The 17,771-nt window shown below is 46.3% G+C and overlaps 7 non-coding genes across 7 annotated transcripts; all 7 read right to left on the bottom strand.

Annotated features, from left to right (window-relative positions):
• Positions 1-5,486: 5,486 nt before the first annotated feature.
• Positions 5,487-5,559, bottom strand: TRNAV-AAC (transfer RNA valine (anticodon AAC)). The gene has a single exon. It is a non-coding gene; the product is annotated as a tRNA-Val (tRNA).
• A 6,080-nt stretch (positions 5,560-11,639) lies between these two features.
• On the bottom strand, positions 11,640-11,712 carry TRNAV-UAC (transfer RNA valine (anticodon UAC)). Its single transcript has one exon. It is a non-coding gene; the product is annotated as a tRNA-Val (tRNA).
• A 256-nt stretch (positions 11,713-11,968) lies between these two features.
• On the bottom strand, positions 11,969-12,041 carry TRNAV-AAC (transfer RNA valine (anticodon AAC)). The gene has a single exon. It is a non-coding gene; the product is annotated as a tRNA-Val (tRNA).
• Positions 12,042-12,809: 768 nt separating this feature from the next.
• On the bottom strand, positions 12,810-12,882 carry TRNAV-UAC (transfer RNA valine (anticodon UAC)). Its single transcript has one exon. It is a non-coding gene; the product is annotated as a tRNA-Val (tRNA).
• Positions 12,883-12,979: 97 nt separating this feature from the next.
• TRNAV-CAC (transfer RNA valine (anticodon CAC)) lies at positions 12,980-13,052 on the bottom strand. Its single transcript has one exon. It is a non-coding gene; the product is annotated as a tRNA-Val (tRNA).
• An 86-nt stretch (positions 13,053-13,138) lies between these two features.
• TRNAV-AAC (transfer RNA valine (anticodon AAC)) lies at positions 13,139-13,211 on the bottom strand. The gene has a single exon. It is a non-coding gene; the product is annotated as a tRNA-Val (tRNA).
• Positions 13,212-14,151: 940 nt separating this feature from the next.
• Positions 14,152-14,224, bottom strand: TRNAV-CAC (transfer RNA valine (anticodon CAC)). The gene has a single exon. It is a non-coding gene; the product is annotated as a tRNA-Val (tRNA).
• Positions 14,225-17,771: the final 3,547 nt, after the last annotated feature.

Here is a 17,771-nt window from a genome sequence, read left to right as displayed (position 1 = left end):
GGATCCGCAAGGCATAATCTGACATGTGGGCCAATGTTCCCGGTGTCAATGATGCACTGCGAGTGCTGGGTGGAGGAGCACTTTCTGGCAAATCCACATCCCTCCAGTCACGCACAAACCCTGTACCAGACCTTGCCACGCCAACATTTTCACTTGCCCCACGAGATGCATCCTCCTCCCCTAAGTAATCATCCCCATCATCCTCCTCCTCCTCCTCCACTTCTTCCTCCACCTCGTCCAGGAGAGGTCCCTGAGCAGACAATGGCTGAATGTCATCAAGGATTCCCTCCTCCTCTTCCTCCTCATCAACATTGGCTGCAGACGCCTGCTCCTTAAGGTGCATCAAAGTTTGCATGAGCAGACGCATAAGTGGGATGCTCATGCTTAGGATGGCGTCGTCTGCGCTTACCAGCCGTGTGCATTCCTCAAAACACTGAAGGACTTTACAAAGGTCTTTCAGCTTCGACCACTGCACGCCTGTCAACTCCATGTCTGCTCTCAAAGTGCCTGGCCGTGTATCCTCCCACAAATGCATTATGGCCTGCCTCTGCTCGCACAGCCACTCCACCATGTGCAGGGTGGAGTTCCACCTTGTTGCAATGTCGATAATGAGGCGGTGGTTGGGAAGGTGGAGCAATCGCTGCAGCTTCTGCATACGAACGGAGTGTACAGGCGACCGGCGGATGTGCGCGCACAGTCTTCGCACCTTCTGGAGCAGGGCTGTTAACTCCGGATAATTTTTGAGGAAGCACTGTACCACCAGGTTCAAGGTGTGAGCCAAGCAAGGTATGTGGCTGAGTTTTGAAAGGGCTATGGCTGCCACAAAATTACGGCCGTTATCAATAACTACCTTGCCTGCCTCAAGATGTACACTGCCCAGCCATGACTCAGTTTGTCGCTTCAAGTACTCGGCCAGCACCTCGGCGGTGTGTCTGTCGCCCAAACACATCATCTGCAACACAGCCTGCTGACGCTTTCCACTAGCTGCTCGATAGGGGGACACATCGTGTGCAACATTGGCAGCTGCAGATGGAGTGCTCGTACGACTGCGCTCTGTGGACGAGCTTTCGCTTCTGGAGGAGGAGGAGGAGGAGGGTCGAACGCCTACAGCCAACTGTTTCCTATACCGTGGGCTAGGCAGCACTGTCCCACCACCGTTGTCCCCTGTGGACCCTGCATCCACCACATTAACCCAGTGCACAGTGATGGACACGTAACGGCCCTGGCCATGCCGACTGGACCATGCATCAGTTGTGAGGTGCACCTTTCCGCTCACTGACTGCTTGAGTGCATGGACAATGCGGTCTTTCACATGATGGTGGAGGGCTGGGATGGCTTTGCGAGAGAAGAAGTGGCGACTGGGTAGGTCATAGCGTGGTACTGCATAGGCCATGAGTTCGCGGAAAGCTGTGCTTTCCACCAACCGAAAGGGCATCATCTCAAACGAGATTAGTTTGGCAATGTGGGCGTTCAAACCCAGTGTACGCGGATGAGAGACTGAGTACTTTCTTGACCTACTCATAGTGTCTGGGAGGGTGAGCTGGACTTGAGAGCTGCATATGGTGGAAGTAGCGGTGGACAGGGCGGACTGAGAGAGGGTTGATGATGGTGATGGAGTTGGTGTTCTTTCTGATGGCCTAGAATCAGTCTTTCGTTGATATAACAGTGGGATTCCCTGACTGCTGTGGCCTTGCAACGACACCTCAACATTTGCTGCTGTGCTAACCGGTGGGCTTACAGTGGGGGAAACAATGTAGCGTTGCTGACTACCTTCGTTGTGATCAGTTGCACATGTGGCACTTGAGGTTTGGTGTTGTGTCCACGCTTGCAAGTGCATGCTGGTTAAATGTCTAAGCATGCAACTGGTATTCAAATTTTTCAGATTTTTCCCTCGGCTAAAGGTCTTTGTGCACTTCTTACAGATAACCTTGGCCTGATCATGAGGATTTTGTTCAAAAAAGTGCCACACTGCACTCTTCCTACTTTGGCAGACATTTTGCGGCCTAGCACGCTGTGATCTTTTGACCCTCTGGACAAGCTGTCCAGCAACTCTTTTGATGTTTGGAACCTGTCTTTGGAGTGCTCTGGGCATGCCAGATAACAGCTGTTGCGATGTCGATGTCTGCTGTGGATGCTCCTCATCTGAGCTATTGGAAGCAGCACCCTCTTCCCCCAATGGATGCCAATCTGGGTCAACAACTGGGTCATCCATCACCTCCTCTTCTATGTCATGTGCACCTTTCTCTGTGTCACCGTGTATGGTGGTATAGTGTGCGGGAAGGGGCACCTGAGTCTCATCAGGGTCAAAATCTGGCTCTGTACACTGCGAGGACAATGTAGTGCTCTGAGTGAATGTACCAGCAGAATTATCCATCAGCGGCTGTGCATCAGTGCACTCCATGTCAGATTCATCTTGGCCTGGGTAATTCACCATTTGACTTGATAATCCAGGCATGGTATGTGAAAACAGCTCCATGGAGTAATCAGTAGTATGGCCTGCGTCATCCTTCAATCTTGGTTGGGGTGAAGGACACAAGGAAAGGTGTGGTTCATGAACATGAGCCTCCAATGATGACTCAGTGCTTTTACTTTTTACAACTGAAGAAGAGGAGGCGATAGAGCTGGAGGCTGAGTCAGCAATGTAAGACAAAACTTTTTCCTGATGCTCTGCCTTTTAAAGCGGTATGCCAACTCCTAGAAAACTAAGCGTTCGAGGCCTTATGTAGCCAGACGATGACGCAGGGTCAGCACCTCCTGCATTTGGTCCTATTTTGCTCTTGCCACTACCATCAGATCCATCACCAACACCATCATTACCAGCTGCCAACCCCCGCCCAATTCCACGGCCTCTTCCACCAGCCTTCCTCATTTTTGGTAGAAATGTAGACAAAGTCCAACAAACTATATAGTAATGTAAAACAAGGTACAAGGTGTCTATAGGACAGGGGAGATTTAGAATTTCTGCACACACTTGTGGACAGTGGACACTTGTGGATTGTGTGCGGCCCACTGATATCTGAGCGCTATGTCACAGGCTCGATGGCACAGCTGTGACCAAAGTGACAAGAGGATAATGGAGATTTTGAATCTCTATGTACACTTTTGGACACTGGACACTTGTGGATTGTGTGCGGCCCACTGATATCTGAGCGCTATGTGACACGCTCGATGGCACAGCTGCCTGTGACCAAGGTGACGAGAGGATAATGGAGATTTTGAATCTCTGCGTACACTTTTGGACACTGGACACTTGTGGATTGTGTTAGGCCCACTGTTATCTGAGCGCTATGTGACATGCTCGATGGCACAGCTGCCTGTGACCAAAGTGACGAGAGGATAATGGAGATTTTGAATCTCTGCGTACACTTTTGGACACTGGACACTTGTGGATTGTGTGAGGCCCACTGATATCTGAGCGCTATGTGACACGCTCGATGGCACAGCTGCCTGTGACCAAAGTGACGAGAGGATAATGGAGATTTTGAATCTCTGCGTACACTTTTGGACACTGGACACTTGTGGATTGTGTTAGGCCCACTGATATCTGAGCGCTACGTGACACGCTCGATGGCACAGCTGCCTGTGACCAAAGTGACGAGAGGATAATGGAGATTTTGAATCTCTGCGTACACTTTTGGACACTGGACACTTGTGGATTGTGTGAGGCCCACTGATATCTGAGCGCTATGTGACACGCTCGATGGCACAGCTGCCTGTGACCAAAGTGACGAGAGGATAATGGAGATTTTGAATCTCTGCGTACACTTTTGGACACTGGACACTTGTGGATTGTGTGAGGCCCACTGATATCTGAGCGATATGTGACACGCTCGATGGCACAGCTGCCTGTGACCAAAGTGACGAGAGGATAATGGAGATTTTGAATCTCTGCGTACACTTTTGGACACTGGACACTTGTGGATTGTGTGAGGCCCACTGATATCTGAGCGCTATGTGACACGCTCGATGGCACAGCTGCCTGTGACCAAAGTGACGAGAGGATAATGGAGATTTTGAATCTCTGCGTACACTTTTGGACACTGGACACTTGTAGATTGTGTGAGGCCCACTGATATCTGAGCGCTATGTGACACGCTCGATGGCACAGCTGCCTGTGACCAAAGTGACGAGAGGATAATGGAGATTTTGAATCTCTGCGTACACTTTTGGACACTGGACACTTGTGGATTGTGTGAGGCCCACTGATATCTGAGCGCTATGTGACACGCTCGATGGCACAGCTGCCTGTGACCAAAGTGACGAGAGGATAATGGAGATTTTGAATCTCTGCGTACACTTTTGGACACTGGACACTTGTGGATTGTGTGAGGCCCACTGATATCTGAGCGCTATGTGACACGCTCGATGGCACAGCTGCCTGTGACCAAAGTGACGAGAGGATAATGGAGATTTTGAATCTCTGCGTACACTTTTGGACACTGGACACTTGTGGATTGTGTTAGGCCCACTGATATCTGAGCGCTATGTGACACGCTCGATGGCACAGCTGCCTGTTACCAAAGTGACGAGAGGATAATGGAGATTTTGAATCTCTGCGTACACTTTTGGACACTGGACACTTGTGGATTGTGTGAGGCCCACTGATATCTGAGCGCTATGTGACACGCTCGATGGCACAGCTGCCTGTGACCAAAGTGACGAGAGGATAATGGAGATTTTGAATCTCTGCGTACACTTTTGGACACTGGACACTTGTGGATTGTGTGAGGCCAATGATATCTGAGCGCTATGTGACACGCTCGATGGCACAGCTGTGACAAAAGTGACTAGAGGATAAGGGAGATTGGATTGCTTTTAAAAAAGCAGTTTGCGGAGCAGTGGGTAAACAGCAATGTCAGCGTTTCAGGAAGCCTTAAAAGGCAGCCCAACAACCAACACCACTGATACACCACAATATAGCCTCCCCTTGCACTGCACACACATTGACTTGTGTGTTGTGCAGGCCAAATCGCTAGCAGCAGAAGCAGTTTTTTTGTCTTCTTCCCTGCCTAACGCACTCCCTACAGAATCAGCAGCAACCTCTCCCTATACTAAGATCGGCAGAAGTAAGATGGCGGTCGGCGTGCACGCCCTTTTATACCCCCTGTGACGCCCACCAAAGCAAGCCAATCACTTGCATGCCCTTCTGAAAGATGGTGGTGACCCGTGCCTAGGTCATCACGTTGCCCACAGTGTCCGTGGATCCTGATTGGCTGAAAAAGAGCGCAAAACAAACTTTTGAAACGCGACTTTGGCGCATAAGTCGCCGACCTCGTGGCCGACCTCATCCTAGGGTCGGGTTTCGTTTCATGAAACCCGACTTTGCCAAAAGTCGGCGACTTTTGAATTTTTTCGACCCGTTTCACTCAACTCTAGTGATAACGGCTACACTACAGAAACCGGATGCAAGGGCTTACTGTGGTGACAACAAGCAATCGAGATCAAGAACTGAAAGTCAAAAGCTTGGATACCAAAGGGTAACAGCGTGTTTCTGCCCAGTTTCGAACTGGGGACCTTTCGCGTGTTAGGCGAACGTGATAACCACTACACTACAGAAACCAGCTGCGGAAGGTTACTGTTGTCATGACGAGCCATCGAGAACAAAGACTCAACGTCAAAAGCTTTAATATCAACGCCTAATGTCATGCTTCTATCCAGTTTCGAACTGGGGACCGTTAGCGTGTGAGGTGAACGTGACAACAACTACACTTGAGAAACTCGATGCAAAGCTTAAGATGTTTAAACATGCTGAAATGAACTTGAAAAAGAAAAAAACAGCCAGCCAAAGTCAAGAGGTCTTCCTCTATGTCTGAAGACAGGACAAAGTGCATTTTGCAACACAGGAACCTTTCATTTGTCAGGCTATTGGAGAAAAAGAACAAACAGGGAAACAAAACCATGCTCCACAAAACATTCTCATGCCTTTGTCCAAAAGCGAAAAAGAAAAAGCACCTAGATGCCTGCTTTCGCACCTTGATCCTATCAGGTGTTACTTGAATTAGGAACACTTAGACACTGTCAAAAACACACATGCTTGCCAAAAGCAAAAACGGGTAGAAATAATCACATTGGTAAAAGTAATGCTCATTAAACCAGCAATAGAATATGCTAACTAAGGCTAATTAAGGCTACTTTCACACATCAGGTTTTCGGCGTCAGGCGCGATCCGGCGTCGTGCCGGAACGCCGGATCCGGCAAATGTTTAGTAAAACCGGATGTGACGGATCTGGTTTTCTGCCGGATCCGTCTTTTTCTTGACAGACAAAACCGGATCCGTCTCATTTGGTTCATCCGTTTTTCTATCCGTTTTTCGACGGATTACGCCGGATCCGGTTTTTAAAATTGACCCTTGTGGCCTTCCGAACGGGATTGGCTACTGGAAAACTATATATAGAGTGTTCCTACAGCCCTTCTTTGACAGGTTGTCGAAGAGAAAGTGCAGGTTGGAGAGAAGAGCAAGTTACTGGCGAAGATGGATGTTGTCATTGGAAATATTTTGAAGAATTTGGCGGTTTTTATAGCGGAGGCGAATCGTTTGAGGGTGATTGTTCTGGAGAAGGAGAGAGCGAGACAGCAGCGCATCAGGCATCGTAGACGACGTTTGTGGATCCACCCCATCACAGCCAAGAGAATGACGCGTGGGGTCTATTCTACACTCTGCATGGACCTTCGACGAAACCCGGATAAATTTTTTGGATATGTTAGGATGAAAATGGAGAATTTTGATTACTTGGTGGAGCGCATTGCACACCTCATAAGAAAAGCGAACACCTATTGCCGCTTCTCTGTTTCACACGCAGAGCGTCTGATGGTGACTTTAAGGTAAGCCACATTTATTGGATGTGATCGCATCAGAGCACACTTTCACTGCAATCTTGTTGGTGGTAGTTTGTATCTCCAAGTGTTATAGCTCAGTTTTGGTATGTAATGCTGTGATTTAAAACTAATTTATTGTTTTTTAATTCCCCACAGATTTCTTGCAACTGGAGAATCCCTTTCGTCACTGCATTTCCAGTACAGACTCGGGATTTCCACCATATCTGGAATTGTGAAGTACACATGCCGTGCACTGTGGGACTCCTTAGCTGAAGAGTTTTTACCAGAGCCCACAACAGAGAGGTGGATTGAAATTGCTGACAAGTTTCAACAGATATGTCAGTTTCCCAACTGCTTGGGCGCTGTGGACGGGAAACATTTCCACATTGTAAAGCCAGCTGGATCGGGATCGGAATATTTCAATTACAAGAAATATTTTTCAATTGTCCTCATGGCCATCGCTGACGCGGAATACAAATTTATTGCGGTTGATATTGGGGCCTATGGCCGCTCCAATGACTCTCAAGTTTTCAAACTGTCTGCCATGGGGCGTAAACTGTATGGAAACACCTTCCAGTTCCCACCACCTACCGCTGCCGCAAACATCTGGTCCACCTATGCCATTTGTCTGTGTAGGGGATGAAGCCTTCCAGCTGTCAGAACACCTTTTGAAACCGTACTCTAGCAGAGGATTGACAATACCAAAACGCATTTTTAATTACCGCCTCACAAGAGCAAGAAGAATGGTTGAATGTACCTTTGGTATTCTGACAGCCAAATGGCGGATCCTATTGACTGCGATCAACCTCAAGACAGAAACTGTGGACGAGGTGATCAAAGCGTGCGTGGTACTCCACAATTTTGTTATCTGCAAGGAACCCATTTCCATTGAGGACACCTCTGAAGAAACCACCTTGCAAGATTACCATGACATTACCACTAGAAGTTCTGTGACGGTTTCAGTGATGAGGGACAACTTTGCACTATACTTTATGTCACCTCAAGGCAGAGTACACTGGCAGGATGACAGAGTGTGAAAGATTTGTGCCCTAACCAAACTTGTGTACTTTCTGTACCAACAGTATATACCTTTGCCAACCAAAGTTGGCTATCTTGTCATGGTCTCTATTTTTAGCTTTAGGCCACAGGTGTGTACCTGGTTGTGTTTTATGCAAAGTATTTCACCTTTTAACAAAAGTTGTGTACATTGTTAGGAAATCACCAACAATAAACACAACTTTTTAGGTGAAATACTTTGCTTCAAACACAACCAGGAACACAACTGTGGCAAAAAGCTAAAATTTACCCACAGTTATATACCTAGTTTTGAATACCATTTCACCTTTTAAATACCCTGTATTTAACCTTTTTCGCCGCAGAAAGAAATGACAGACAACCAGTGTAAAATAATTTAACTTTTATTGAAAAATGTTTTTTTTAGTAAACTTTTTTTAAATTTTAATAAACTTGTTTAATAAAGCTTTGAAACAATAAAACTGGTCATTTTTATTTAAATACACACATTATAAATCTGTGCAGTGTGTGGTGGAAATACTGCTGGAGGGGCTGCGGGACACTTCGACACTGGGAGTGTGGAGAGAGGACTGGGATTGTGGTGGGGAAGGAACAGTTAGAGGTGAAGGTGTGGAAAAAACTACAGAATGGGTGGACATGTGGGAAGCAGAAGAGGTGGTGGGTGGTGGAGTGGAGGGTTGGGCAGGGACTGTAGGAGCAGATGATGTTGATGGCAAGTTGTATGGGGAAGGAGTTTGGTACGGGGCAGGTTGCTGGAAGTGGGGAGATGTCTGGTACGGGGCAGGTTGCTGGAAGTGGGGAGATGTCTGGTACGGGGCAGGTTGCTGGAAGTGGGGAGATGTCTGGTACTGGGGAGGTTGCTGGTACTGGGGAGTTTGCAGGTACTGGGGAGGTTGCTGGTACTGGGGAGGTTGCTGGTGCTGGGGAGGTTGCTGGTACTGGGGAGGTTGCTGGTGCTGGGGAGGTTGCTGGTGCTGGGGAGGTGGATGGTATGTAATAGGAGGGGGAGGATGGAAAGTGGCTGGAGGGGGTGTAGATGTAATAGGAGGGGGAGGATGGAAAGTGGCTGGAGGGGGTGTAGATGTAATAGGAGGGGGAGGATGAAAAGTGGCTGGAGGGGGTGCAGGTGGAGGAACTACTGTGGTGGGAGGAGGAGGTTGGGAGGTAACTTGCTGGAGAGCAGCGTGGCATGAATGCATTACATGCATCTGCTGGGCAGGAGAGAGCGTTTCCATGCGCTCCACAACAGACCTGAAAAAGGTGTGGTTTGGCGAAGATCTTGCTTCTGAATGCATGGTTTGCAGAAGTGTCTTCACCTCCAGAATGCTGGAGTTGATCTGCTGAAAGCCTGCGGAGATTTGCTCTGACAAGACTTTTAGACAGTTCTGGAAAGATGCATTCAGATGCAAGAACTCTGGCGCATAAGTCTTTTCCTGACCCCTCTGCCGCTGCCGCCCAGTACCCGCAGGTGTACTAGAGGTGGCAGGGGCAGAAGGGTGGGGTAAAGGGAAAGCGATCTCCTCACCAGCAGCTTCATGTAATGTAGGCGGCCACGATGCTCCTGTGCTGGTGGATGGGACAGATGGGTCGAATGTGTGGGAAGGCTGGGAAGGTGCAGATGTACCGGGGCGGTCGAAGTGTCCCTCGGTGCTGGTCTCCTCAGGGATCGCCTCAGAAGGGTCCAATCGTGCAGGTTCCCGAGTGCTGCTCACCGTGCTGTGGAATAAAGAGAAAAAAAACAATTAAAATAGTGACATGGTATGGCCCTGGCTGAAAAAAAAAATTACATCTAAACTTTTTTTGTCACATGTGGTGTGTAATATTTACCTTCTGGTGAGCATTGTCTCCCGGAGGAACGACAGGGCTCATGCGTACTTGTACTTGCTCCTGCGTCCTCCAGATCCACTCGGGGCCCGCATCTCTTTATTGAACTCCTTCTTGAAACGATCCCTCACAGACCGCCACCGCTTCACAATTCTCTCCCCTGAAACGAGAAAGGACAAAGTGGTTAGTATACAACATCAGTGTTTCCCAAACTCCAGTCCTCATGGTCCCCAGGGGTCATGTTTTCAGGATTTCCAAAGTAAATAGAAATCCTGAACACATGATCCGTGGGGACCACGAGGACTGGAGTTCGGGAAACACTGGTTTAAATCAAGCAACCGGTACTGTATATACTTACGCTCTTTAATCTGGGCCCGAGCTTCGAGGTCCTCCCAGCGGTCCACAAGGAGCGAACAGATTTCCTCCCAGAGTCGTTGGGTAACGATCAGGTCAGCGTGGCGGCGGTCAGCCATATTCCAGAGTGGCTCCCTTTCTCTGACGAGATCGATGAGGTGGTCCACATCAATCCCTCCATCCTCACAGTCAGAGTCGGGAGCACGCTGTGAAGGCTGTTAAAGAAAAAGACAAAAATAACATAATTAGCCTCCACAAAAGAAATGAAATAAAAAGTGCAAAAAAAACAAAGCAAAAATATTTATACTTACACGCTGGTGACCGCCGCGTTGCTGTCGCCGACGACCCTGGGAGGCACTGCGAGGACCTCTTGGCCGAGCACCAGATTGGGAAGACTAGAGAAGAAAACAAAAAATGTTATGTCTTTGGATGTAGGCATTTGTTTGCTGTGTGTGGTCTGCAGAACATTGTTTTCTATGTGTTGTGTGTAGTGTGATGTTGTGTTTCTGCGTTTGATGCAAAAAACTTACCAATTGTGAGTCCACTCCAAGTGTCTGTCCACCCCTTCCTTCTTCTTCTGGGAGCTCCTCTTCATCTTGTGATTCCTGTTTTGAAATAAAAGGCAATGAATACACATATATTACAGAGATGATGGATTTTTGAAATAAAAACTTACCGTCAAACGCTGACGATGCGAGGGAGGGAGGGCTCCCAGAAGCTGTGCTGTCTTCCTCATGGCCAGACTCCATGGCTGTGGGTGGTGTTTCTGCTGCTGCATCTATTGGGCGGCTGTTGAATAAAGAGAAACAAAGGGCCCATGAATATCTTGATATTCCATAGCCCTAGTTTGGAGGAATGGGGGATGTGATAATTACCATCTCTCATCTGCTGCTGGACTCCCCTCACGTTGTTCAGCATGCTGCTCCATTTGGGGTGGTGCTGATGATGCTGCTGCTGCACATGTCTGCTGCCTTCTCCTGCTCCTGGTTCTTGGCTTGGGTGGCATGTTGGGTGTGGCTGAGGGTCCCATTGTCTTGCTTTTATATATGTCCTGTGGGCAGAGCTACTGAGCATGCTCAGACCAAAGAAGCCAGATCCGGCTGTCGCCGGATCAGGCGCATTGCGGCGCTCATAGGCTTTCATTGTATGAAAAAGCCGGACACGCCGGATCCGGCGTGTCCGGCTTTTTCGCCGGAGACAAAAAACGTTACAGTAGCCGTTTTTTCCAGACGCCGGATCGCGTCACATTGCCGGATCCGGCGAAAATCGGATAAAACGCATGGCCATCCGGCTCGATCCGGCTCTAATGCAAGTCAATGGGGGGGAATTGCATTTCGCCGGATCCGGTTTTAGTCAAAAGCGCCGGATCGCGCCTGACGCCGAAAACCTGATGTGTGAAAGAGGCCTAAGCCAACAATATACGTTTGTGATCAAAATAAAGAAAAGCCACATGTTTCTGCCCGGGATCAAAACAGGGAACTTTCAGGAGGATGGCAAACAGGACAATCACTACACTACAGTAACCAGACAAGAGCGTTTACTGTGGTCATGGCAAGCATTAAAAATCAAGCACTCATTGTCAAAAGCACTAGTTTGCAAGAGGAACCCTGTGTTTCTGCCCAGTTTCGAACTGAGGACCTTTCGCATGTAAAGCAAACGTGATAACCGCTACACTACAAAAACCAACCGATTCAAACAAGCAAAAAATGCTGTGGTCATGGCAAGCAATAAAGAACAAGCACTGAAAGTCAAAAAGATCGTTTTCCAAGAGAAAGAGCTGTTTTTCTGCCCAGTTTCGAACTGGGGACCTTTCGCGTGTGAGTCAAACATGATAACCGCTACACTACAGAAAGCAGATGCAACCACTTACTGTGGTGTCAACAAGCAATCGAGATCAAGAACTGAAAGTCAAAAGCTTGGATAGCAAAGGGTAACAGCGTGTTTCTGCCCAGTTTCGAACTGGGGACCTTTCGCGTGTTAGGCGAACGTGATAACCACTACACTACAGAAACCGGCTGTGGAAGGTTACTGTGGTCATGACGAGCCATTGAGAACAAAGACTCAACGTCAAAAGCTTTAATATCAACGCCTAATGTCATGCTTCTATCCAGTTTCGAACTGGGGACCGGTCGCGTGTGAGGTGAACGTGACAACCACTACACTTCAGAAACTCCATGCAAAGCGAAAGATGTTTAAACATGCTGAAATGAACTTGAAAAAGAAAAAAACATCCAGCCAAAGTCAAGAGGTCTTCCTCTATGTCTGAAGACAGGACAAAGTGCATTTTGCAACACAGGAACCTTTCATTTGTCAGGCTATTGGAGAAAAAGAACACACAGGGAAACAAAACCATGCTCCACAAAACATTCTCATGCCTTTGTCCAAAAGCCAAAAAGAAAAAGCACCTACATGCCTGCTTTCGCACCTTGATCCTATCAGGTGTTACTTGAATTAGGAACACTTAGACACTGTCAAAAACACACATGCTTGCCAAAAGCAAAAACGGGTAGAAATAATCACATTGGTAAAAGTAATGCTCATTAAACCAGCAATAGAATATGCTAACTAAGGCTAATTAAGCCAACAATACACGTTTGTGATCAAAGCAAAGAAAAGCCACATGTTTCTGCCCGGGATCAAAACAGGGAACTTTCAGGAGGATGGCAAACAGGACAATCACTACACTACAGTAACCAGACAAGAGCGTTTACTGTGGTCATGGCAAGCATTAAAGATCAAGCACTCATTGTCAAAACCGCTAGTTTGCAAGAGGAACGCTGTGTTTCTGCCCAGTTTCGAACTGAGGACCTTTCGCGTGTAAAGCGAACGTGATAACGGCTACACTACAGAAACCAGCCGATTCAAACAAGCAAAAAATGCTGTGGTCATGGCAAGCAATAAAGAACAAGCACTGAAAGTCAAAAAGATTGTTTTCCAAGAGAAAAAGCTGTGTTTCTGCCCAGTTTCGAACTGGGGACCTTTCGCGTGTGAGGCGAATGTGATAACCACTACACTACAGAAACCGGAAGCAAGCGCTTACTGTGGTGACAACAAGCAATCGAGATCAAGAACTGAAAGTCAAAAGCATGGATACCAATGGGTAACAGCGTGTTTCTGCCCAGTTTCGAACTGGGGACATTTCGCGTGTTAGGCAAACGTGATAACCACTACACTACAGAAACCGGCTGCGGAAGGTTACTGTGGTCATGACGAGCCATCGAGAACAAAGTCTCAACGTCAAACGCTTTAATATCAACGCCTAATGTCATGCTTCTATCCAGTTTCGAACTGGGGACCGTTCGAGTGTGAAGTGAACGTGACAACCACTACACTTCAGAAACTCCATGCAAAACTAAAGATGTTTAAACATGCTGAAATGAACTTGAAAAAGAAAAAAACAGCCAGCCAAAGTCAAGAGGTCTTCCTCTATGTCTGAAGACAGGACAAAGTGCATTTTGCAACACAGGAACCTTTCATTTGTCAGGCTATTGGAGAAAAAGAACAAACAGGGAAACAAAACCATGCTCCACAAAACATTCTCATGCCTTTGTCCAAAAGCCAAAAAGAAAAAGCACCTAGATGCCTGCTTTCGCACCTTGATCCTATCAGGTGTTACTTGAATTAGGAACACTTAGACACTGTCAAAAACACACATGCTTGCCAAAAGCAAAAACGGGTAGAAATAATCACATTGGTAAAAGTAATGCTCATTAAACCAGCAATAGAATATGCTAACTAAGGCTAATTAAGCCAACAATATACGTTTTTGATCAAAATAAAGAAAAGCCACATGTTTCTGCCCTGGATCAAAACAGGGAACTTTCAGGAGGATGGCAAACAGGACAATCACTACACTACAGTAACCAGACAAGAGCGTTTACTGTGGTCATGGCAAGCATTAAACATCAAGCACTCATTGTCAAAAGCGCTAGTTTGCAAGAGGAACGCTGTGTTTCTGCCCAGTTTCGAACTGAGGACCTTTTGCGTGTAAAGCGAACGTGATAACCACTACACTACCGAAACCAACCGATTCAAAAAAAAATAAAAAATGCTGTGGTCATGGCAAGCAATAAAGAACAAGCACTGAAAGTCAAAAAGATCATTTTCAAAGAGAAAAAGCTGTGTTTCTGCCCAGTTTCGAACTGGGGACCTTTCGCGTGTGAGGCGAACGTGATAACCGCTACACTACAGAAACCGGATACAAGTGCTTACTGTGGTGACAACAAGCAATCGAGATCAAGAACTGAAAGTCAAAAGCTTTGATACCATTAAAGATCAAGCACTCATCGTCAAAAGCGCTAGTTTGCAAGAGAAACGCTGTGTTTCTGCCCAGCAGGGCTGCCATTAGGAATTTCAGGGCCCCATACTGTAAAAATGTTTGGACCCCCTTCAGACTCCGTCCAGGCTCCACCCCAGCCCTGCCTCCACCCCTCAAGAGTCCCACTACCCACTCTTGGAAAAACTCCACTTCTGCACCACGTCCTCAACAATCACACATTAACATTTCCCAGATCATACATATAGCCAGCAGCTTTTGTTCTGGCCAAAAGAATTTTAAGCCGCCACCACAACAAGGTAGACTCTTTTGGATGAGCTCTACTGTACTGTAACTTATTAATCATTTGTTAAAATACCCAATACTCTGTTTAGGTATATTTTTCTTTTTCTTTAACCCCTTCACTACCAAGGGTGGTTTGCACGTTAACTACCGGCCCCATTTTTACAATTCTGACCACTGTCCCTTTATGAGGTTATAACTCTGAAACGCTTCCATGGATCCCGGTGATTCTGACATTCTTTTCTCGTGACATATTGTACTTCATGTTAGTGGTAAAATTTCATTCATATAACTTGCGTTTATTTGTGAGAAAAACGGAAATTTGGCGAAAATTTTGAAAATTCCGCAATTTTCCAACTTTGAATTTTTATGCCCTTAAACCACAGAGATATGGCACACAAAAAACTTAATAAGTAACATTTGCCACATGTTTACTTTACATCAGCACAATTTTGGAACCAAAATTTTTATTTGTTAGTAAGATATAAGGGTTAAAAGTTGACCAGCGATCTCTCATTTTTGCAACACCATTTTATTTTTACGGACTACATCACATTTGAAGCCACTTTGAGGGGTCTATATGATAGAAAATACCCAAAAGTGACACCATTCTAAAAACTGCACCCCTTAAGGTGCTTAAAACCACATTCAAGGAGTTTATTAACCCTTCAGGTGCATCACAGGAATTTTTTGAATATTTAAAAATAATTAACATTTAACTTTTTTTCACAAAAAAAATTACTTCAGGTTCAATTTTTTTTATTTTACCAAGGGTAACAGGAGAAATTGGACTGCAAAAATTATTGTGCAATTTGTCCTGAGTACGCTGATACCTGATATGTGGGGGGGAACCACTGTTTCGGCGCATGGCAGAGCTCAGAAGGGAAGGAGCGCCGTTTGACTTTTTCAATGCAAATTGGCTGGAATTCTGATCGGACGCCATGTCGCGTTTGGAGAGCCCCTGATGTACCTAAACAGTGGAAACCCCCCACAAGTGACCCCATTTTTGAAACTAGACCCCCCAAAGAACTTATCTAGATGTGTGGTGAGAACTTTGAACCCACAAGGCCTTCACAGAAGTTTATAACGCCCAGGCGTGAAAATAACAAAACATTTTTTTTCCACAAAAATGATATTTTTGCCCCAAAATTTTTATTTTCCTAAGGGCAACAGGAGAAATAGGACCCCAAAAGTAGTTTTGCAAATTGTCCTGAGTAGGCTGATACCCCATATGAGGGGGTAAAACACTGTTTGGGTGCATGGCAGAGCTTGGAAGGGAAGGAGCACCATTTGACTTTTTCAACGCAGAATTGGCTGGAATTGAGATCAGACGCCATGTTGCGTTTGGAGAGCACCTCATGTACGCAAATAGTGGAAACCCCCAATTCTAACCCTAGCCCTAACCCTAGCCCTAACCCTAACCCTAGCCCTAACCCTAGCCCTAACCCTAACCCTAACCCTAGCCCTAACCCTAGCCCTAGCCCTAGCCCTAACCCTAGCCCTAATGGGAAAATGGAAATAAATACATTTTTTTAATTTTATTATTTTTCCCTAACTAAGGGGGTGATAACGGGGGGTTTGATTTACTATTTATGGCGGTTTTTATGTTTGGCAGCTGTCGCACGCTAAAAGACGCTTTTTATTGTAAAAATAGTTTTTGCATCACCACATATTGAGAGCTATAATTTTTCCATATTTTGACCCACCAAGTCATGTGAGGTCTTATTTTTTGCGGGACGAGTTGACGCTTTTATTGGTATCATGTTTGGGCATGTGACATTTTTTGATCGCTTTTTATTTCGTTTTTTGGGACGCAGAATGAACAAAAACCAGAGTTTCATGAATTTCTTTTGGGTGGTGTGCTTATGCCGTTCCGGGTGCGGTAAAATTTATAAGGCAGTTTTATTCTTCGGGTCAGTACGGTTACAGCGATACCTCATTTAGGTCGTTTTTTTATGTTTTGGCGCTTTTATGCAATGAAAACAATTTTATATAAAAAATAATTATTTTTGCATCACTTTATTCTGCGAGCTATAACTTTTTTATTTTTTCGCTGATGATGCTGTATGGTGGCTTGTTTTTTGCTGGACAAGATGACGTTTTCAGCGGTACCATGGATATTTATATGCGTCTTTTTGATCGCGCGTTATTGCACTTTTTGTTCGGCGGTAGGATAATAAATCATTATTTTTTGCTTCGTTTTTTATTTTTATTTTTTAAGGGGTTCACTTAAGGGGTTAACTATTGGGACAGTTTTATAGGGCGGGTCGTTACGGACGCGGCGATACCAAATATGTGTACTTTTATTGTTTTTGGGTTTTTTTATTTGCAAAAAATGAATTTTTTGGGGAATATTTTTTTTTTTTTTTTAATTTATTTAGCGATTTTTTTTTTATTATTTTTACACTTTTTTTAATTTTTTTTTTACTTTATTACAATGTCCCAGGGGGGACATAACTGTCCTGTGACAGATCGCTGATCTGTCACATCACAGATCACTGTGACAGATCAGCGATCTGTCACAGGCACTGCACAGGCTTCCTCATGCCTGCGCTTTGCAGGCACTGAGGAAGCCAGCTTCCTGCAGGCCCCCGGAGGTCCCCGTCGCCATATTGGATCCGGGGACCTGCAGGGAAAGAGCCCCCCGCAGCAGCGCTGCCGTGGGGGGCTCAGGGAAGCACGGAGGGAGCCCCCTCCCTGCCGATGCTTCCTTTTAACCCCCGGTACACCGCGATCGTGTCCGTGACCGCCCCTGACACATTGTGCCGGGTGTCAGCTATGATAATTAGCTGACACTCGGCCGCGATCAGCGGCGCTCACCACGTGGGCGCCGCTGATCGCGATGACGTAATATTCCGTCCATGGTAATTAGGTTCAGGGTCACATGGACGGAATATTACGTCAATTGTAGGTAAGGGGTTAAGGAAATGAGTCACATACTTTTTTAAAAAATAATTGAAACCAGATTGTGATTTTTTTTATAATCTGTATTTCTGATTGTAGATTATTGTATTGTTTTCTGTACATGTATGAAGCTGTCGGTGGATATCGATCTGCGCTCGGACCGCAATACATGGACGGGCCGCCGGTCTCCTGACTAGAACTCAGCAGCCTCACAGCATGTATGAGGATGCAGGCCAGGAGATCGGCGCCCAGTCCATGCACCGCAGTGCGAGCGCAGAAC

The sequence above is a fragment of the Dendrobates tinctorius genome, unplaced genomic scaffold (genome assembly GCF_039654945.1).
Source record: "Dendrobates tinctorius isolate UK_male_01 unplaced genomic scaffold, ASM3965494v1 ptg000332l, whole genome shotgun sequence".
Classification (NCBI taxonomy): domain Eukaryota; kingdom Metazoa; phylum Chordata; class Amphibia; order Anura; family Dendrobatidae; genus Dendrobates; species Dendrobates tinctorius.
Note: the sequence above shows the minus strand (reverse complement) of the source record. Positions and strands in the feature narration are given on the sequence as shown.